Source organism: Ctenocephalides felis, unplaced genomic scaffold, assembly GCF_003426905.1.
Source record: "Ctenocephalides felis isolate EL2017-DRISC unplaced genomic scaffold, ASM342690v1 CF-g0.4_SCAFFOLD_03573, whole genome shotgun sequence".
Classification (NCBI taxonomy): domain Eukaryota; kingdom Metazoa; phylum Arthropoda; class Insecta; order Siphonaptera; family Pulicidae; genus Ctenocephalides; species Ctenocephalides felis.
The window spans coordinates 20,874,301-20,898,453 of record NW_020539727.1 but is presented as its reverse complement, the minus strand read 5'-3'; the positions used below and the strand labels follow the sequence as shown (position 1 = coordinate 20,898,453).

The 24,153-nt window shown below is 25.8% G+C and overlaps 1 protein-coding gene across 1 annotated transcript in view; it reads left to right on the top strand.

Moving 5' to 3' along the window:
• LOC113389736 (phospholipase B1, membrane-associated-like) overlaps nt 1-24,153 on the top strand; it is a 75,130-nt gene that overhangs the window by 37,778 nt on the left and 13,199 nt on the right. The window lies entirely within an intron of this gene.

Here is a 24,153-nt window from a genome sequence, read left to right as displayed (position 1 = left end):
CTCAATTCCCACACTATATTGGAAATTGAAGTCTTTTAAACGGTATAACATAACCATAACCATAACATAACACTGGTACTTCATGTTGGATTAAATTAATTTAATTTTTTATTATTTAAGATATCCAAAATTGCATCTTAAACTTCTCCTAATCGATATCGTGAGGGCCGAATTGTATGTATTCATCTTTACTTTCCCATTTGTTGTTATAAAGTGAAATTTTTACGAATTTTAAAAATATTGTGGAAAGGTTAGTAAAAGATGCAAAGAAAATATATATTGAAAAAAAAACACTATATTGAAAATTTAATATCCAAATTTTGTGTCGGTGCCCCCTAAGACGTGCGCTCGTATTTTTCGCATGCATCGCATTAAAGGTAGCACCGGCCCTGATTAATACTTAATTTCATATTTTAAGTGAATTAATTTGTCACATCCTGTTCATACGTGTATCATTCAATCTGCCATACATATACTATATTTTTATAATATTTTAATTTCTTATTTATAATCATGAATTTATTATACATATTCTAATATTGTCTGGGTTCATAAGTAAATTAAATGCAATGTTTTCAATGCAAACAATGACATGTCGTTTTTCACAATTTTTTCCATTTATTTCTACAATATTGCACATACTTCCCAGTACTTTATAATCACATACATCCTAGAATTTTTTTTTAACAAACTTCAGAAAGATTTATCAAAATCCGCATAATCGTTTAGATGGAGTATACAAGTGAGTGCTTGTAATTTAATATGAACTTTATATAATAGCAATAATGCTCAAATTGATTCTACGTTTTAGTTAGAAAACGTTTGTGTGAGAAAAAGGAAAGGGCTGTTTTTAGGGTTTTTCCGGCAATTATTCGTTTTTTTCTCGCCGTAAGAACCATCCTTGGACTTCAACGAACATTTTAAAAAATAATTGGCCAAATCGGTGCAGGCGTTGTTGAGTTATGCGCTTACCGACACATTTTGCGATTTAGATATTATAAGTCTTCCAATAGTGTTTATCAATCAGAATAAAATTATAAATAGTTGTCGATCGAATCGTCTTTTTCTGGATGTCTCCTGACTTATGAATGTTAATACTAACATTTAAACAGATGGTATGTTCTCAAAAATGCATGTTGCGATTTTGATGAAACTTGACACACATTGTTACTATACCTTACCAAAAATGTGACCAAAATTTAAAGTTGATGGGTCGCTGGCTCCGGGCTCAATATTTTATTCTTAAGCAATAAATATAGAAAATTCGGGACAATTTTTTGGTTTTTGTCAAATAACTCAAAAATTTCATATGGAACAACCCCTTTTCAGTTGGATAGGATGAAACTAGATAAAATTTACATTTCCTAGGAAACACTTTTATACACTTTGATATAAAAGTTTCGAATAAAACGACTTTGAATTCGATATTTTTGGACTTTTGGATTTCTAAGACTCTGGATACTTAGATTGTTGTGAACCTTTCGTTTTGGATTTCTATAAAACCAAATTTTCAGATTTTTGGAGAATTAAATTTCTGGGTATCTGGAAATGTGGATAATTCATATCTACACGCGATTGAAGTAAAACTTATTTGCTACTGTACAAGATGGCATTTAAGTAAAAATAAATAAATCCTAAAACAATTTTGAATAATGTTTATTAGTAATATGGTAACACTCGTGATGCACACATTTATTAGTGTCGACCGTTATACACATTTATATAATGACAAATTACAAACTATATATTTATAATGACATTAAAAATATGTATAATATTTTAAAAAAATAACGTAATTAAAGTCATGCTTCGGATATGACATGATCGGTTTGTCATTGTAATTTGCATTTAGAAATGAACCTTCATTAGAGAAATGAAGTAATTGCTGATTAATAAATTTTATAATATTCGTTCACCAAATATTGTTTTCGAAACTTCACTCAACATGTAATAATTGTGTTTGAAGAACTTCATGTAATTAAAATTAACATACATTCATTGAATGCTTGTATTTGTTTTCACTTTTTCGCTGGAGATATAATCTCATTCTTTGAACAACTGTAATATCTGTTTTGCCAAAAAAATATTTTCCATTTTAATAACTTCAAAGATTTATAGAAACTACGAATAATATAGAAATAATTTCTAATCAATAAACTTACGTTTCGTACACGGCACAAATATTTAATTTGTTTAATTATTTTTATGGAACAGGCTAAAATATTCTTCTGATTCAGGCATTTTTCATTAAATCAAGATTTGTCCTACGATATAACTTTAAAATGTTTATTTATCTATGCCGATTTCCTCGTTGATATCGGTACACATTCAACGTTGATGCCGTTACGCATACAACGACAGATCTCTATTCACATACACGACGACTAATCACAATCGACCCGTATAGAAATGATATCATCGAGAGCGAATGACGAATCATTGGCACTCGACTCTGCCGTAACGCACTTCCGTTGCATTAGTACGGATTTACACCTTAGTCGCGCCTAAAGAAGTTCTACTTAAAAAATCTACCACAATTGAATAAAAATCTGATAATTTTTAAACTAAATTTGATAAAATCTTGTATTTTAGTGCACTGTTATGTGAACTAATGATCAATTCACACAAAAAATAGTTTTTGCGCGAGATCTTACACCAATTATTTAAAAAAAATCTTATCTTGACCTTATAACAGTTTCAGTATTTGATATCTGGTATGGCAACAGATCAAAAAGACGAAATATGTATTGTATGTCGTTTTTTTCTACTTTTGACATTTTCTAATCAGAAGTGACGGATGTTATAAAACTTTGAGATAAAATTCAGCTCATTTTACATATTTTAGTGACAGCTACTGTTTTTTATGCTGATTTTGTGATGGCGTGATATGTAAGGGTCAGATGGTACTGTAAATATTTGAAATTGGGCTATTTTTGGGTTTGATGGCTGATAACGATTTATTTATTTTATAATTGAAATAGATTAGTTTTAGTAATTATTAACTAGCAGATTGTTTATTTATATTTGAACTAGTGGTGTGTATGGCATCGTGCCTTAAGGCAAATTGCTGGAACTTCCCGTACCGTAAAGAAATATTTGAGAAATTTTAAACGTTTTCAAATATATTATTACAAATACTGTAATTGTTTCATTATTTTTGCTATCTTGTTATATCTGAGCAAATCAAATGTAAATCATAAATCATAAATCAATTTATCTCCAGAACATTAACAATCGTCATTTCATTTCGAATTCAATTTAAAAAAAAAAGTAGTTGCCTAATTTACACAAAATTGAAAAAAGTGCTCCAGTATAGTCACAGTCTTAAACGCATTTGCAAATAATTCTGTGCGACATTTTCACTTATACTGTGCTTAGCTTGGCGGCATTTTCACATTTTTCTAATAGTTTTCACAAAATTGGAAAAGTGCTTCAGTAAATAAACAGTCTAAACGCACTTGGCGTTTTTATTTGTACCAGAGTGGCGCTTAGACTGTGCTTAGCCTGGGTAATTTTTTGAATTTTTAATCCAAAATTACGAAAATATTTTATCGAAAAAAATTAGAAACAGAATATTTTTTTCAAAAGCAATTATTTTGTTGAAACAAGCAGAAATTCTTTGAATCACTTAAGTCGGACGCTTAGTTCTCTCAAAAACTGCCATTTTTTGCACATTTAGCTCTGTATTTTCGAAATGGCAGGACCAGCCTTTGCCAAAAACTAATCATTACTTCTCCCCATCATTACGAATTGAATGCTTGTTAGATCATTCAAATCCGATACTCCGTTCTCTCAAAAACTCGATTCCTATTTCCTGCACTCTTTGCTCCGTATCTCCGTAACGGCTGGACCCGCCTTTGCCAAAAACTAATCAGCACATCTCCCTATCAATAGGGATCGAATGTTTTTTAAATCATTCAAATCGGTTGATCCGTGCGCCCGAAAACGTGACTGGAAATTTGTATCCATACATACATACACACACACATACATCCATTTAGTTTCTGAGGTATGCCAGTAAAATGTTCAGAAACCTTCAAAACGTCGAGAAATGCAAAAATTTTAATTTTTAATTTTCGGCTCATTACTATAACTACCCTCCGGGAAGTTAAAAATAAAATTAATTAATTTTAATATATCATTCCATTCAAAAATATTAAGTTCCTTGTATTCAGCTTTAAATATATTTTATATTTTTATTTATTTGAATCTTGTTTACGAGTTTAGTTTGGGTTTTTCTTTTTTGGTGCGAATTAACCGCAAAGGAAACATTTGTTGAAGTTTTAGATTTATTTGCGGTTTTGTTTTGGAAATTTGCTTAAAACTTGTTGGAGTAAACAAAAATCTTTCCTTGAGGTCAATGAAATAAATAAGAGATATCCAAAATCCAAATCTAAAATTGAGATCCATTTTACTAATTATAATTTAAATTTTATACTTGAACTTTTTGTAACAAAAATTGTAATTGTAACATGTTCTTATTAATACGGATACTGAATGATCTTGAATCTTTCTCAAAAACTTGTTTTAGTATTTTATTATCACTTTTTACAACAAATTCTTCAATTCAACAATTGATTTATTGGAAATTCCTGAATTATTTCAAACGCCTCTAAATATATTTCTCTTCGGGCAGGTCATAATTTTTTCGTTCTTTTTTTGAATGAATCATTGCTAAAAAACCTAACCTTGTCTAAATTTATGTTTCTCGTCCAACGAGATTTTGCAGAATGAATGAAAAAAAACCTGAAATGTCTTTTGACGTAGGAAAAGAATTTTAATAACTGTATAATTCAAATTGCACGTGCTGAAAAAATTTGCAGAAATTGTATGTAATGGATTTTAATTAGTAAGATACAATGTAAGAATTAGATTGTGAGTGTACGGTTTCCTTCATTTGGAATATTATTAACAAATTTCCAGAATTTACCATCAACTTTATATTTATTTACCCTCTCAAATGTAACTATTGCCCCATAACACTTTCTTTTTACAACGCAACCCTAATTTTCACTTTCTGTTCCGGATTTTCTTCCGGTAATATGTTTCCGGAAAATGTGCCTACGTCAGACAAAACCCTTAAGATGGGGGGTTTACCTGACTATAAATCTTTATTGGTCGGTTTTTGGACCTTATTTTGAGATTTATTGCATAAGGGCACAGAACTTGGGCAAAAAGTTATTGTAATGGATTGATATATAATTATTTGTATATGTATATATATATATATATATATATATATATATATATATATATCATTAAATAAAGTAACAAATCATTGAATGACTTTCAACAATTTTATTTAATTTATTTCATTTAACTTTGTCGTTATCTTAGAAGCGATGCCCTCGTAACGGTTAAATTTAAATTTAGAAAAAATAATAAAAATATATTGACTTTAGTATTTGTTTATCTAAATAATAACAAATCATAATATAAATAATTATTTACAGAAATAGACTTAAAATTCTGTAAACAGTTCTGTGTCGTGTCAAGGTACTCAAATTGATAACTAGAAATTAAAAAAAAAATCTGGCATTCATATATATATATATATATATATATATATATATATATGTATATACAAAATAAATTTATATAATATTTATTGCTCCTTCATCTTTGAGGTAAATGAAAAAAATCAATATCAATTATAAATTAGATACAAAATTTGTTAGTATCTTTATTATAATTTTTATAAAATTTAGTTTAGTTACAGAAAATTTAAAAATAGAGAAATCATTTTTTTTCTTTAATAAAATTAAATTTATCATTCGTTTATTGTCTCTAATGACACTCTCTACAATATTAATCTTTATATGTCACTATTTGTCTCCCAACTAATAAAATAATGTTTTAAGCGTTTTAAATTTTTTTATTTATTTTTTTAAATGAAATAAAAATATATTTTTGTAATTTTGGATTAAAAATTCAAAAAATTACTCAGGCTAAGCACAGTCTAAGCGCCACTCTGGTACAATACGGGAGCACTTTTTCAATTTTGTGTAAGTTGGGCAACTATTTTTTTTTTGAAATTGAATTCGAAATGAAATGACGATTGTTAATGTTCTGAAGATAAGTTGATTTATGATTTACATTCGATTTGCTCAGATATAACAAGATAATGCAAAAATAATGAAAGTTACAGTATTTGTTTTAATATATTTGAAAACGTTTAAAATTTTTCGAATTTTTCATTACGGTACGGGAAGTTCCAGCAATTTGCCTTAAGGCACGATGCCATACACCACTAGTTGAAAATAAAATTGTCAAAAACCTGAAACAAAATTCTTCAAGAAAAACAATTATTTACAATGCATAAATACAATTTTATTATTCATAAATAATAATAAATAATTACTAAACATATCAGTACATTCTATACACTAATTTATACTAAAAAAATCCTACCAGAGGACTTTCAAAAAAATACAATAAATAAAATACATCCTTAAAGAATATTAAACTAATGAGTACATTACTAAATGGACCTGCCATTTGTTTAAATAGTTTTTAAATTTATTTACAACAATTTAAATAGTATCTACAATGATTCATATTTATTTATAAATATCCAATTATTCCAGATTTTATTTAATTATAAACAAAATCATTATTTGCAGCAAAAAATGCAGATTTTTTGTCTAACAATTGACGTCAATGCAAAATTAGATAGGAGGAGAGCTTGTGTACATTTTTACTCAAGTTTAATTGAATTTAGTGGAGTTAGACGGGCGGCTCGTGTAAAATTTTACTCAAATGATAAATAAATGTTGATAAATTGCACACTGTTTAGAAAAAATGTATTTTTAGCACTACAAATTTGTAGCTTAGTAATTAAATCTATGTTTTGAATAGAAATTGCTTAACAACTGTTGGTTTAAAGTAATTCTTATGATGTATTATGTTAATAATTTATTTAACTTGAACAAAAAAACACAACTTTATTTTAAACAGATTTTTTTCAATCCCAGCACTTTTTTGCACACAAATTTTGATTAAATTTTACATTATTAAGTAAAGTTCTCTTGATTTATATTTTCTGGTCTTCTGCAATTTTTTTTTGGTAATTGGTGACCACAAATAAAGTTGCCAATTAATTTATCTGTTTGACACAAATTTTGATTGAAAATGATTTATGATTTGGCACAACTTTTGATTAAAAATTATCATCTTGGTCCACTCTGCAGGTTGTCACAGCCTTTTTAGATTTTTTGATTGTAAAAATATATAATTTTGGCACAATTTGGATGCCAATTTAAGGCTTCCACTTATTTATTTGCTAAAACAATTGTTTTTTTTTCAAGTTTTGTTTTAAAAATTGATCATCCATGGTGTCTCTGAAGCTTGTCACAGCCTTATTGATTAGAATTGCATTTATTTGGCACAATTTTGATACCAAATGATGATGCTGGTAATTTTGGAAGATATCTTTATGTAGAGCAATTTATTTCTTTTGAATTTGGTTGTAACAAATCATGTTGGTTGACACTTCCAATATTTTTTTCATTCTGCATCAAATTTGTATTATTTTAGAAGAACTTGCACCAATTTGGATAGCAGTTGGCAATTTGGGTTATCCTAGAAGTTCTCCAAAAATTAATTCACTACATATTTTGCTAAACAATGATAGTTTTTCAAGTCCAGTCAATTTTAACCAAATTTTGAATAATTTGGACACCATTGGATGTTCTTGGATATTCTAGATCTGCACCAATAATTTATTCTCTGCAAATTTTGTACCTTGTCACGACATTATTGATCATTCTTGCAATTTTAGAAACCAGATTTACGTTATTTTGGATCAAAATATACACCAGTTGATGAATATCTAAATCTAGATTTAGATCTAAAATATTATAAACATCTTCCAGTAAGTCTTTAGCCAAGAATTTTCATGAACAATGACTTAAATTGAAGTCTGCACTAACATTTTCATCAATCATCAATAGTTTTTGAAACAAAAATGCATTATTTGGTCACAATTTAGATGTCAACTGTTGATCAAAACCATCTGAAGCATTTTCTAATACTTTTTTACCGATTATCGAAGTGTACATTGCTGATGTAGTACATGATCATCATTTTTGACTTGTCTAAAGTTTATCACAAAATTCTTGATAACTTTTGCACTTTTAACAAAAAATTGGGTACCATCTTATCATCTTGCAGCAGAACTTATCATTGAAGTTTGGTAACATCTGTAACAAAATAGGAAAAAAATATTAGGAACAAAAATTAGGACAATGGTCAAGCCTACTCATTGAAATTTCATTTAAAATTTGCAAATTATTGCTAACTAAAAATACTTACATCAAAACCATTCTTTTGTCCTGATTCTTTTATTCTATTCTAATCAGTCTTCTCAAAATCACCAAGTCAACTCCAGAAATATTTCTGGACAAGATTTCCTCGAATTTTATCTGCCAACTCTAGAAATATTTCTGGACAAGAAACTTCTCGAATTTTATCTCCAACTCCAGAAATAGTTCTAGACAAGACTTCTCGATTTTTTATCTCCAACTCCAGAAATATTTCTGGTCAATAAACTTCTCGAATTTGATCTCCAATTTCAGAAAGATTTCTAGACAAGAAACTTCTCGAATTTTATCTGGACAAGGAATTCATCGAATTTTATCTCAAACTCCAAAAATATTTCTGGAAAAAACTTCCCAAATTTTATCTCCTCCAAACAGCTGAATATTTTAAATTGCTAGCAAGACTCCTGCTGCTGCCACTGCTGGTAGAAGATGCTGATGAGCTGCATCTGCTGATATCCCTTTTGCTGCTCAATTTTTTTGCATTATTGTTAAAATCAACTGTCAGGAATTTGTCTAGAACTTGACGGATTGTCGAGTGTTTTCTGTTGAAGGGATTTGGATACATCGTAAAGGATTGATTTTTTAGATTTAAAGGAGCAAATTGATCAACTGGGTTGATCAGTAGATATTCGGATATTGACCAAAGTTAGATTTTGATACAAGTTGTAGATGCAATTGTCTAAATACACGATTCTTGTACTTGCTTTTGGCCTAATTTATCAAATTTCTGCTAACAAGTTGATCCACAGTTTTGGAGTTCACCAACAAGGTTGATCCAAACGTCCAATTTACCGGTAAATCTTGGTTTTATCCCAAACCAACAGCAAGTTTTTGCATTTATTTTCCAAAATTCTGAGGTCTGTATGTGCTGGAACCCAAAATCACCAGAATTTTCTCCCCAGTTGCTTTAAAAACCAAATTTATCCCACTTCTGTTTACCAAAATCCACTTCAAACACTATTTACACCCTTTGGCACTGCACTTTTTTTTGGAAAACGCGTGTTTTCCTTAATTTGCAACAACCTGGCAACGTTGTAATGCACAAATCTGGTTTGCCAGAAAGTTTTTTATATATTGTCCAACTTTGTCCAACAAACTTTTACACAATTTATGGATTTATTTAACCAAAAAGTCTACGATTATTTTCTATGCACTTTTTGTGGAAAATCAGTATTTTCCTAAGTCTACAATTATTTTTTGTGCACTTTTTGTGAAAAACTAGAGTTTTCCCTAATTTTCAACAATCTGGCAACGTTGTAATTATTAAATATAAATTGTCAGAATGTTTTTAAGGTTTTTTCCGACAAAAGTACTTCACAGTTTAAGAATTTATCAAGTTATGAAGTCGAGAAATGTTTGGACGATCTTTTATAGTCTCGACGATATTGTTTGAATGTATTTGTGACCGTAAATGTGTACGACGCGGTTAAAAAAGCATTGCTGGTCATTTTGAGGGTTAGAATCTAATTAGACAAAAATACACATCTATTGTGATACATTTTTTTGCCAGAGACCCCTAAAATTTACGAACTTTCTATACGAGTTGTAATGATATTAAAATATCAAATTTTATTTAATTTTTAAAGATTTTCTTTTGACCTGATTCGGTAACTTTTTTAAATTTATTATTGTGGGTCTATTTTTAGACCTACCCTTAACTTGACCCCTAGAAATTATAAATTTTATAGCCAAGAGTGATATGATATTTCAATATAAAACTGTAAATCAGCCTTCGACATTTTATAATTACCCCTGATTTTTTAACTATATAAAATTAAATGTTTGTGTCTCATTGACCCTTAAAATGACCCCAAAAATGTGTTAAAAAGGTCTTAGAAATTTTTTATTAGCCAGTATGTAGAATATATAATTTATTATATGTTTAATTTTTTATCAATTGAATTATTTTTCAAAAGAGCCCTAGATTGACCCCTTAAATTTACCTCAACAATAATTTTGACCCACCTCTAACTTGACCCCTAAAAATCATAAATTTTATAGCTAAGAGTGCTATGATATTTAAATATAAAACTGCAACTCATTCTTCGACATTTTATAATTACCCCTGGTTTGGTAACTAAATAAAATTATTTGTTCGAGTCTCATTGACCCTTAAAATGACCCCTAAAATGTGTTATAGAGGTCTTAGAAATTTTTTATTAGCCAGTAATTCTCTGTATGTAGAATTTTGCAAGAGACCCCTAACATGATCCCTTAAATTTTACAAACTTCGCTTAAGAAAAGTTGATCTGTTCTTCATCATAGAATGTATAATTTATTATAAGTCTAATTTTTTATCAATTGAATTTTTTTTCAAGAACCCCTAACTTGACTCCTTCAATTTTACAAATTTCACTTTATAGAAAATGTTTATCTGTTCTATTAAATTTTATTGTGTTAACTTGATTACATCATTTATTATGTGCTTAATTTTATATCAATGAACCCCTAAAATGGCCCCTAACAGGACCCCTACATGGACCCCTAAAATGTGTCATAAAAATCTTAAGAATTTTTTATTAACCAGTATTGTTGTATATAGAATATATAATTCATTATATGTCTAATTTTTTTATCAATTGAATTATTTTTCAAGAGACCCCTAACATGACCCCTTGAATTTTACAAACTTCACTTTATATATAATTGTTTTTTATCTGTTCCATTGAATTCTGTTGTGTTAATTCGATTACATAATTTATTATGTGCCTAATTTTTTTAGACCCCTAATATGGCCCCTAACAGGAACCCTGAAATGTGGCATGAAAATCTTATTTTTTTTTAATTAACCTGTAATATTGTATATAGAATATATAATTCATTACATGCCTAATTTTTTATCAATTGGATTATTTTTCAAGAGACCCCTAACATATGACCCCTTAAATTTTAGAAATTTCACTCTATAAAAAATGTTTTTTTATGTATTTTATTGAATTATGTTGTGTTAACGCGATTACATAATTTATTATGTGCTTAATTCTACATAAATAGACCCCTAACATGGCCCCTAACAGGACCCCTAAAATGTGGCATGAAAATCTTATTTTTTTTATTAATCAGTAATGTTGTATATAGAATATATAATTCATTACATGCCTAATTTTTTATCAATTAAATTATTTTTCAAGAAACCCCTAACATGACTCCTTAAATTATACAAATTCCACTTTATAAAAAATGTTTTTTATCGTTTATTGAATTGTGTTGTGTTAACTCGATTACATAATTTATTATGTGCCTAATTTTATCTCAAAAGACCCCTAACATGGCCCCTAACAATATCTCTAAAATGTGGCATAAAAGGACTCCTGTTAGGGGCATAAAATATTTTTAATGTGGCATAAAAATCTTCAGATTTTTTTATTTACCAGTAATGTTGTATATAGAATATATAATTCATTAAAAGCCTAATTTTTTATCAATGCAATTATTTCTCAACATGACTCTTTAAATTTCACAAATTTCACTTTATAAAAAATGTTCTTTATTTGTTCTATTAAATTCTGTTGTGTCAACTTGAAAACATCATTTATTGTGTGCCTATTTTTATATCAATTGACCTTTATCATGGCCCCTAACAGGACCCCTAAAATGTGGCATACAAATCTTAAGAATTTTTTATTCACCAGTAATGTTGTATATAGAATATATAATTCATTATAAGCCTATTTTTTTATTAATTGAATTATTTTGCAAAAGACCCCTAGCATGACCCCTTGAATTTTACAAATTTCACTTTATGAAAAATGTTTTTTATCTGTTCTATTGAATTCTGTTGCGTCAACTTGATTACATCATTTATTGTGTGCCTAATTTTATATCAATGGACCCCTAACATGGCCCCTAACAGAACCCGTAAAATGTGGCATAAAAATCTTAACACTTTTTTTTATTAACCATTAATGTTGTATATAGAATATATAACACGCATATATATATATATATATATATATACACATTTTTTTCAATATATATATATATATATATATATATATATATATATACACATTTTTTTCAATATATATATATATATATATATATATAATTTATTATAAGCCTAATTTTTTATCAATTGAATTATTTTTCAAGAGACCCTAACATGACCCCTTAAATTTTACAAATTTTATTTTATAAAAAATGTTTTTTATCTGTTCTATTGAATTCTGTTGTGTCAACTTGATTACATATTTTATTATGCGCCGAATTTTATATCAATTGACCCCTAACATGGCTCCTAACAATATCCCTAAAATGTGGCATAACAGGACCCCTGTTAGGGGCATAAAAATTTTCAATGTGGCATAAAAATCTTCAGATTTTTTTTATTAACCAGTATTGTTGTATATAGAATATATAATTCATTACATGCCTAATTTTTTATCAATTGGATTATTTTTCAATAGACCCCAATTTTACAAATTTCACTTTATAAAAAATGTTTTTTATTTGTTCTATTAAATTCTGTTGTGTCAACTTGATTACATAATTTATTATGTGCCTAATTTTATATCAATGGACCCCTAACAGGACCCCTAAAATGTGGCATAAAAATCTTAAGATTTTTTAATTTTTAATTTTTAGTAATGTTGTATATAGAATATATAATTTAATATACGTTTAGTTTTTTATCAATTGAAATATTTTTTAAGAGACCCCTAACATGACCCCTTGAATTTCACAAATTTCACTTTATAAAAAAAATGTTTTTTACCTATTCTATTAAATTCTGTTATAGCAACTTGATTACATAATTTATTATGTGCCTAAAGTTTTTTAATAGACCCCTAACATAGCCCCTAAAATTTACAAATTTTATTTTGGGTTCAATATAGCATAAAATCTGTCCTTGTTGTATCCTTTTGAGTGATGTTATAAAAAATAAAATAATTTTATACCTAATTTTTATTTAGCGACCCCCTAAAATTTCAAAACCTGTGACCCTGATGGGACCCTAAAAATTTTAAATTTTCTGTGTATAAAATTTAAGAGTCGATTAAATTATTTTAAGCGTCGATTTTAAGGGTCAAATTTAAGGATAACTTATATAAAAATTTTACTTTTTTAAAATAAACTAAAAGTCAGTTTTAAGGGTCAAATATAAAGGTCACACATATACTACTTTTATCATATATTTATATTTTGAAATCGACTATTAACACAAGAATCATAAATTATATACAAAATTAACAAAAAATTTACTCAAATCTTTTTTTTTCTTAAAGACCCTTAACATGACCCTTATATATAATAATTACTCAAATTATAGAACCGACCCTGAATTTGAATTTTGTTGCACAAAAATTTCTGCAATAAATCACAAAGTAAATAAAAAATAAATCAAAACTACGGACCCTTAATTTGACCCTGATAATTTTTTTTTGTTTTATATATTTGTATGATGGAGACCCTAACTTTTGCCTTCACTGACTTCGTATTAAAACCGGTAGGTGTAAAAAAACCATTTTTAAACCTGTATTGTGTGATCGCACAATAATAAATATATATACATATCATGTGGTGAGATAATTGTGTTAGTGGGAAATACATCTTACTAATTCATTATACTCAGAAAACCCCGTTAATACGATTATTTTATACGATTTCTCGCATAAAACGCCACTTTGTACAACTATTGGGGAAATGAATCAAAGCAAATAAATTTTTACTGTATTTGCTCTATTTAAGGTATTTTTTGTGTTAGGGTTCTGAAATTTGGATACATTATACCATGAATCTTGTTTTAAATTTGGAAATTATTAAGCATGGTTAAAATCTCGTTAAGACGATTATTTTTTACAATTTCTCGCATAAAACGCCACTTTGTGCAACTATTGGGAATGAATACATTTTTACTGTATTTACTCTGTTTAAGGTATTTTTTGCGTTAGGGTTCTGAAATTTGGGTATGTTATATCTTGAACCTTCTTTTAAATTCGGAAATTTTTAAACATGGCTAAAACCTCGTTAAAACGATTATTTTTTACGATTTCTTGCATAAAACGCCACTTTGTGCAACTATTGGGAAATGAATCAAAGCAAATTAAAGAAATTTTTACTGTATTTACTCTATTTAAGGTATTTTTTGCGTTAGGGTTCTGAAATTTAGGTATGTTATACTTTGAATTTTGTTTTAAATTTGAAAAATATTAAACATGGCTAAAACCCCGTTAATACGATTATTTTTTACGATTTTAAGCTTAAAACGCTACTTTGTACAACTATTGGGGAAATGAATCAAAATAAATAAATTTTTACTGTATTTACTCTATTTATGGTATTTTTGGCATTAGGGTTTTGAAATTTGGGTATGTTATACCTTTTAAATGTTTTAAATTTTAAAAATATTAGAGGCAGCAAAAACCCCGTTAAAACGATTTTACAGGACCTAAACAAAAATACGTCGGAAGTAACAATGTATATTATTCGTCCTAAGAACAATTTGTATAGAACAATATTTGTACAGATTGTACCATGGTGGCGTATTATGCGGGAAATTATACTGAAATCATCTTCTTAACGGGGTTCTTAAGTACCTATACTTTTATAATAATTTTAAAAGAAATTAAGCTGCAAAATTGGGATCTGTACAATAAGTATATATTAAATGAAATTTTGTAATAATATGCAGTGTTATTTTTAGGGTTTTCTATTTAAGGTATTTTTTGCTTTAGGGTTCTGAAATTTAAGTATGTTATACTTCAAACATTGGTTTAAATTTTAAGAATATTAAATACATATACTCTTATACAAATTAAAAAAAAAATTGACCTACAAATTTGTGTTTAGTACAAGTGGTATATCAAAAGAAATTTGTATTAATAAAGTGCTAAATTTTTAGGGTTCTGTAATTAAGGTATTTTTTATACTAGGGTTCTGAAATTTGCGTATGTTATACCTCAAATCTTATTTAAAATTTTAAAAATATTAAATGCTTCTACTCTTATACAAATTTAAAAAAAAATTGACCTACAAAGTTGGGTTTAGTACAAGACGTATATCAAAATAAATTTGTATTAAAACAGTGCTAAATTTTTAAGGTTCTGTAATTAAAGTATTTTTTGTTTTAGGGTTCTGAAATTTGATTATGCTATACCTCAAACTTTGTTTTAAATTTAAAAAATACTAAATACTTAGACACATACAAATTTAAGAAAAAAATTGACTTACAAACTTATGTTTAGTACAAGACGTATAGCAAAAGATATTTTGTATTAATACAGTCGTGCTAAATTTTTAGGGTTCTCTATTTAAGTTACTTCTTGTTTTTGGGATTTGAAATTTAGGTATGTAATACGCCAAACCTCGTTTTAAATCCAAAAAATATCAAACACAACAAAAACCCCGTTAAGACGATTTTTCAGAGACCTGAGCGTTACAAGTCAACAATTACAATTATTATTTTTTCACACAAGTTCGACTTGCTCTCAGGGATTTTTTTTTGAAATTTCTAAACTCTATGACGTACATTATTCAATATAATAGTCTTTTTTAGCAACAATTAGTCGAGAAATTGTTGCAAAAAAAACTTGTTTGAATTTATAGTCATCAAAACATACGTCAGAGAAATCCACATATGAGATGAATAGGTAAATTTACTTTACATTTGTTTTTCTTATATATATGACGAAATAACACCACTGATTTTTTTCAAATTTTTGGACTAACATTTTAAAATTTTTCATATCCAAATTTAAATCAAAATTTTTGCCTTTCCCATACTAAACCCTCATTTTGTCAATTTTTTTTATATAAGATGTACATAATGAACAAATTTAATTATGTAATACTTAATAAACATTCCTCTACACAAAAACAATTTTACAAAAATATATTTTCAACTTTTGCAAAACAAATTTAAATGTTTTTTACAACATGTGTCCGAACAAAAGTTTTGCAATTTAATAACACATTGTCTAAAGTAAAGCAAATATACATAAACGTTGTTGTAATTAAAATATAATTATAAATACACGGTTTTAATTAATTAAATTACTGAGTAAAATTAAGTCAAGTATTTGAATAGCTAATTTATAATTCTGTACTTGAAAAATATAATTTTTAACTTTGTTAAATGCATGATAGGAAAATTAGTACCACGTCTGTAATTTTATATTTATTTACAAGTTTTTTGTATGAAAATGTGTACATTTGATATTTTTAATATTTGATACAAGGTTTGAAGTATTATATAAAAAAATGACAGAATTCTAGAATAAATAGTTTTTTTTTGTAATTTTTTTTAAGCTTGGTATCAACTTTCAATAGATTTTTTTCGATGGTCCCACAACGTTTGAAATAGACGAAAAAAATTATTTTGGCATAACTATATATGTGTTTTATAATTTTCAAATTTAAAACAAAATCTTAGGTATTATTTTAAAAAATAACAAAATTTTAAAATAAATAATTTTTTATAAACAATTTTTTTAAACTTGGTATCATCTTTCCAATGATTTTATCGTTTGATTCACAACGCCTAAAATCTCAATTTAGTATGAAAATATATATTTAATAATTTTTATATTTTAAAATAAGTTATACATATAACATATTATAAATATGGCAAGATAAATATTGAAAAAAAACTCGTTTTAATTTTTTTTAAATTAAAATTAAAACACTTCAAAATAAAATACTAAAAATAGTAATGTCTATTAACATATTACATATGTATTTACTTATATTTTACGTCAATTGTTTTTCCAATTCTAACAGCAATTTTTTGTTAATAAATTTATGAAGTCCATTTATTATTAAAACTAATTTATAAATTCTACTTAAAAGCAAAAAAGTAAACTTTTGTACACAATTTTTCCATTAAACATTGTAAAAGTCATTTTATGAAAAAGTTGCTACTTTGTTGCTAATTATTCATAAATATAAAATGTAATATATATATATATATATATATATATATATATACATTAGTTTAAATTTAATATTACCTATACTTTCTAAAATAATTGCAAAAAATCTAATCAAGAAACGCTTTGTACCAAAAATAGAAAGTTTGTGTATTATTATAATACAATAGTAAATTTATATCTATATCTATATATATATATATATATATATATATATATATTTGTATATTCATTACCAAGGTTAATACAAAAGGCCTTGTTCATGTATTTTTTTGCAAAGTGTAATTAACATTTGGCAAACACTTTCTTTCTAAAATAAATATTAAGTTCCCGGATATTTGAATAATAAATTATATTCCAATATTGTTTCAGAAAAATTTTCAACAAAAACTATTAATTAATAAATTTGGCGCGAATAAAATTACTAAACTTGCTCATTTCTTTGTGAAATATTTATGCATTAAATATTCCAAAAATTAATTTTTTTAAAGTGAAATAATTTGGATATGTGATAGCTATAATATTGTATTAAATATAAAAAATATGAAAAAGAATAATTCTTTAAAAAATAATAAATTTGAGTAACTCAATTTGCTTAGTGCATATAAGAAAATCAGTTAAAGTTTTGCAAAAATTGTTTTTTTTCGGCAAAAAATTATAGTAGAATACTATAATTTGGATATATTATAGCTAAAACCTTATTCTATATATAAAAAATAATATATACAAAATTTTGAAATAAAATAAGAAAAAATTCAGCAGCTTGATGAAATATGTTTGAAACATAATATGGTATTCTCAAAACAATTGAATATATTTTTACAATTTTTTTAATGAATAAATTATAGTAAAGTGCTATAATTTTGATATATGATAGCTAAAACATTATTCTAAATATAAAAAAAATTAAACTTTGTTATTTCTTATAAATTAATAATTATAAATTACATATCAAAAATATGCTATGATTGCACACAAAACTATAAAAAATGAAGTACAAGTTTTTAAAAATTTATATCGAAAAAACGATTTCGAGTAGAAAGCTGTAATTTTGTTATTTGATAGCTAAAACATTGTTTTAAATACGAAAAATATAAACTGTAATAATTTTTTGACCAGATAAAAATTTTGAGTTACTAAAAGAAAAAAATTGACCTACAAATTTCTATTTAGTACAAGACGTATATAAAAAAATATTAAAATGCAGTGCTAAATTTAGGGTTCTCTATTTATGGTATTTTTTGTTTTAGGGTTCTGAAATTTAGGTATGTTATACCTTAAACATTGGTTTATTTTCACAAAATATTAAATACTTATACTTTTATACAAATTTAAGAAAAAAATTGACCTACAATGTTGGTTTTAGTATAAGACGTATATTAAAAGAAATTTGTATTGATACAGTGCTAAATTTTTTGGGTTCTGTAATTAAGGTATTTTTTGCTTTAAGATTCTGAAATTTGGGTATGTAATACCCCAAACATTGTTTTAAAAACAAAAAATATCAAAGCCGACAAAAACCCCGTTAAGACGATTTTTCAAATACCTGAGCGTTACAAGTCTACAATTATTATTTTTATATAAATAATAGAGCTCTTTCAAACAAAACAAAATCCAATATAGAAATAAAAAAGTATACTAACTCATTATGAAGAATATTTTAAGATATTAAGATAATATTTTAAATATCTAAAATTACACCAAAACAAATTTAAATTTAAACAATTTTTAGAACCGAATTCTACGTGTAATTATATGTAAAAATACCTCATTATATCATTAAAAACCTATTTTTTTTAAATTTTAACTGTTTTGTTATTATTAAAAATGCATTACAACAATGTTGACGTAAATTATATATAGTAAATAATATCAATAATTTATTTTTAACCATCTACAAATTATTTTAAGACCAAATTATTCTAATGTCACTAATTTTGTATGTCTTATTTGAAAATAATGATGTAATTTATTTTTAAATATGCCATTAAGAATAATTATTAGGATGAATTAGAAAGTATATAAAAAACTATTTTTTTAAATACGCAACAAAATTTCATTAGAAAACAAAATTCTATATATTTTTAAATTTTTTCTATATTTTTTCTTATTATTATTATATTTCTTATACAATGTCATAAAACATTTTCTATCTGCATTAATCCAATAAGAATTCAATCAGATTGAATTTAACTTAAATAATTTAATATTAAAAAAATCTATATATATTTTAAAAAACAATTTATTACTTTTACTAGATATTTTTTTGTTACAATTTATAATTTATTATATTTCTGACATGAATCAAATGCGTAGAACATATTTATTATTTTTTTTATCTCCATAAATCAAATAAGAATCTAAGCAGACCGAAGTTCCGTTTGAGACGACTTTTGTGACGTCTATAGATGACGTCTTTAGTCGATGAATTTTTTTTGAGAAAGATTTCAGATAAAAACTAAAAGTTAAAAATATACATATATGAAATATAGAAAATATTCTAAAAACTCTACAAAATGATTCATAAAATTTTGATAAAGAAAATCAATTTTCAATTTGCTGCATTTATATAATATCATTCAATTCAGTCTTTTGTTTTAATTTAGGCTAAAAACTTTTTTTAATTTATCTGGTTTTGATTATGAATTTACTAGTTTAAATTTGTTGTTCTAAAATATCTGTCAATTACCAAAACAAACAACTTTTTTTACAAATTTAAATAACACCAAGTATTTATTATCCAACTGTTTAAAGTTAAAAATATTTTCAAGTTCCTCTTCTACAAAGTCGGAAACCGGAATAATATTTTTTTCCCAAGCCTAAACCCTTTATAAAAACACGTTTTTTGCAGACTGAATTAATTACTGTGTTTTTGACAGCCCAATGAACTTGTTTTGATACTTCAAAATTGTTTTTATAGAATATTTAATAGAACAAAAAGGTTTTTAATAAAGCACGAATTATAAATGACTTGTCAATGAATTTTAATAGAGAATTGTGATGAAATATTTCATTTAGAATCAGAGATCTAAAAATTAAAACATCTGTAAATCAGGACATCTATAAATCAGGGCATCCATAAATCAGGACATCCATAAATCAGGGCATCCATAAATCAGGACATCCGTAAAACGGGACATCCATAGATCAGGACATCTATAAATATGTACATACATAAATCTGGACATACATAAATCAGAATACCCATAAATCAGGACGTCCATAAATCAGGACATCCAAAAATTAGGACATCCAAAAATTAGCACATCCATAAGTCAGGACATCCATAAATTAGGACGTCAAGAAATCTGAACATCAAGAAAGCAGGTCGTCAAAAAATCAGGATAATGAGTAATCAAAATGTTAGAAAAAAATCAAATATTCATAGAAATCAGACAACATAGAATAAAAAAAATTACAGAAAGTATAAAAATGATTATCACAAAAACCAGGTTGTCGAGACAGTGGAAAATCTACAAATCAGGATATGTAGTAAAATTTAGGAAATCAGGCATTCATAAAATAGTATGGCATACAACAAATACATTTCAATTCCAGGCAATTTAATTACGAGTATATTATAATTCCAACATTTATTCATTTAAATAATTCAATGCGCAATATTCCCCAAGATTCGCATAAAATAATTATAAATATTTATTTATTCATCAAATGTAAATAAAACGAATAAAATGACGTCAAACAATTGTTGCTGTTCATGATAATTATGTAATTAAACGCACATCACTTTTATTAAAATAATAATTCAGAATTCAATAATTTAATTAAAATAATAAAAAAATTAACTAGGTGTAAGTTTGTAGTAAAAATAATTCAGTTTATAAATAAGGATTAAGAAATGTATGAATTACTGGACTCCGATATAAAAGTTTTGAATAAAACAACTTTGAATTCGATATTACAATCTTTAGCATGAATAAATAGAAAATTCGGGATATTTTTTGGTTTTTGTCGAATAATTCAAATATTTTATATAGAACCACCCCTTTTCAGTTGCCTAGGGTGAAACTAGATAAAATTTACAACATTTCTTAGGGAACACTTTTATACACTCCGATATAAAGGTTTTGAATAAAACGACTTTGAATTCAATATTTCATTCTTTAGCTATAAAGAATGAATAGAAAATTCGGGACGTTTTTTTGGTTTTTGTCAAATAACTCAAAAATATCATATGGAACTACCCCTTTTCAGTTAGACAGGGTGAAACTAGATAAAATTTACAACATTTCCTAGGGAACATTTTTATACACTCCGTAATAAAAGTTTTGAATAAAACGACTTTGAATTCTTCAATCTTTAGCAATACATATAGAAAATTAGAAATAAATTTGATCCAAAAAATGTCACAAAAAATCAGCAAACAAAAACTAAAATCACAACAATTTAAAACCAAATTGTTAAAAAATTAATAAATTCTTAATATTTATTATTATTATTTATTCTTAAAAACTAAGTGCATGTTAATTTTACAAGTGCAAAACATTTATCCAATTATCTATTATCTTGTATCTTTAAAACCATTAAATGCAAATATGCAAATTGCACATTGCAATTTATTATAATAATTTATTGTTCATATAGAAATGCTATTTGAAATGTTTCACAAAAAATGTGCATTTCTTAGTAAACTGCGCAAACAGGAGAAAATATCGAGTTTTTTTTTCATAAAAATACGTCAAAGACGTAAATTAGAGAAAAAAGTTGTTAGAAATTTAAATTAGATTTATGGATTTTGATTGAAATTTCTACTTCAATTTTGTTACGTAACATTCAATATGAACTTTCTGAAAAATTATTATGTATTACATTTTAGATTCTATCCACGTTGATGAATAATTTTAAAGCACAAAAATATAAAGACTGAAAAATTATTTATGTATGCTTAAAATAACGGTTCCACAAACCTTCTAATTTTTTTACAACAATCTAATTTATTAACAACTTTTTTTTCGTGCAACTTTGACCATAAACTTGGAACCTTGACACCTAAATTTTTGAAATGAACTCTGAAAGGTGAAAGATTTATAATAAGATATTATAGTCACTATTATTATAAGATCGACATATTATTTTATATTTTTTTCCCGTAAAATTATGAGGCTTTTAATACCCTGTTTATTAAAATAATCATTATTAAATTCAGCCCAGTTTTCTTTAAACAATATCAGTTTTTATATCAGCAATATTTGGGCAAAATCATTTTTGAAATGCCTGATTTTTAGACAGTCTGGATTCTAGAATTTTTTTGTATGATCTTCGAAAAGCACGAACTCTTCATTATGAAAATAGTTTATTATAAAAATTTCTATTGAAAATGATTTTTTAAATGAAAAACTGCATTTTTTGTTACATTTTCTGTGTATAATTTTTCGATTGCTCAAATTGTATATCGTCTAATTTAAACCTAATTGTTATTTATTTAAAATTATTCATGATCGAATGATAAACTCTAAAATATGTAAATAATTCATTTCTTAACGTAATTATAATTTTTTATGCATATTGCGTTTTATCAAAATGACTAAGCGTTTTTTAATTTATATATATATATATATATATATATATATATATATATATATAAATCAAAATTAGCATTTGAAACGCACAACAGGAAAAAATAAAAATAAACAAAAAAAATATCTACAACTTACAAATTAAAAACAGGCTTTTTGCGTCAGAGACCCGAAAATTGGTCAGTAACTGCTAAATCATCTGATCGAATGCAAATTTTAGAAAAAAATACAAATACAAATATAAATATAAATATATATATATATATATATATATATATATATTTAATGACGTCCACAAATGTCGTAGTTTGAAGAAAAAAACAGTTTTAGTTACGTCTTTACATTTCGGTGATTTTTAGGCGCACGTCTTAAAATAAATCTGTAGAAATCCGGATTATAATAATAAATAAATGTATTAATTATTATTTATCGATTTACGCACAATGCTATTTTACAAAACCCGATTTCTAATTTTAGTTTATAAATAAATGTATTAATTATTGTTTATCGATTAACGCACAAAACTGTATTTGTATGTTTTTCCTGAGTTTTTTTTTTGTTATTTCGTGAGAATTATAAATTCCACAAATGGAATATTATTTTACTAGTAAACATCCGATACAGATCAGATCAGATTTAAATAAACCGCAATTTTTTTTTTCTTGTTTATATATTGTAAAGTGTAATTTGTTTACAAAGAATATACGCAACTTTATATTTAAATTTAAAATATGTTGCCAGGTGCTATTATTACTGAATGATACAATTTAAATTATAACAAAAAAAAAGTTTTTGTTTCTATACTTGTTGTCCTGATTTTTTGGAATTTGGCTAATATTCCAAATTCTATGCTTTTTCTTAATACCTGATTGCTAACCAGATCTTTCAGATTGTCTACCAGATCTTTTAAATTGAATGTCAGATGTTTTTATTGACTTCCTTTACATTTTAAAGTTTAGTTACTTCTTGTTTTTTATTTTGACTATTTTTAATAATTAATATTGAGTTCTTATATTGATATAAAACAAAAATCTTAATATTTTTTACTGTTAATTTTTTTTTCTTATTCTAATTTTTCATTTATTGGCACGTGTTTGTGCAAAAGCAAAAATTCCGAAATTTTTGTGCAATGTAACGTCCGAATGATTGTGCTAAAAGCATTGTAAACTTGTAAGACGTACAATTTATTTATTTATATTTAGAAATAATTATTAGTTTTTTTTTATTCGCGATTATTAAATTATGATAGATGTCTTTCCGCAAAGAAAAAAAAATAGTGTAGAGGTTCGGATCAAATTGAATTTATCGCTTGTCATTAGTGACTATTGTTTGGGATATTGGAAATCTACAGATAATGGTTTGCAAATTTGTTATTGATTTTGGCACAGAGATATATGGGAATGATATGTAGATTTATTTAATAACCCA